We start from the raw sequence: 318 nt of genomic DNA on the forward strand, positions 1-318 counted from the left end.
CAAGCAACTATTTGACTGAAGATCTTGCTATTTAATCAAGCTGATACACGACATACCAAGTTGACAATAAAAGGGAGAATCATACCGTTCTTGCAGCAGCTCATCGCGGATCAGCTCCTAAGTCCTAATCTCCTAAACAAGCCGCAGTTTATAGTATACGACGTCGTTTGCCTTGAGCTAAACCAGGTCCTGTTGCATTAGCAGTAAAAAGCTTAAGTTTCGTTTGACACCTTTAGCATTCCATGGTCTGGCTGGGTCTTTCGTCTTCCATTAGCTTCTCGAGTTCCTTTGTTTGCGACATTAATCCCATGTGTGGTG

Source organism: Penaeus monodon, chromosome 20 (genome assembly GCF_015228065.2).
Source record: "Penaeus monodon isolate SGIC_2016 chromosome 20, NSTDA_Pmon_1, whole genome shotgun sequence".
In the NCBI taxonomy this organism is placed as follows: domain Eukaryota; kingdom Metazoa; phylum Arthropoda; class Malacostraca; order Decapoda; family Penaeidae; genus Penaeus; species Penaeus monodon.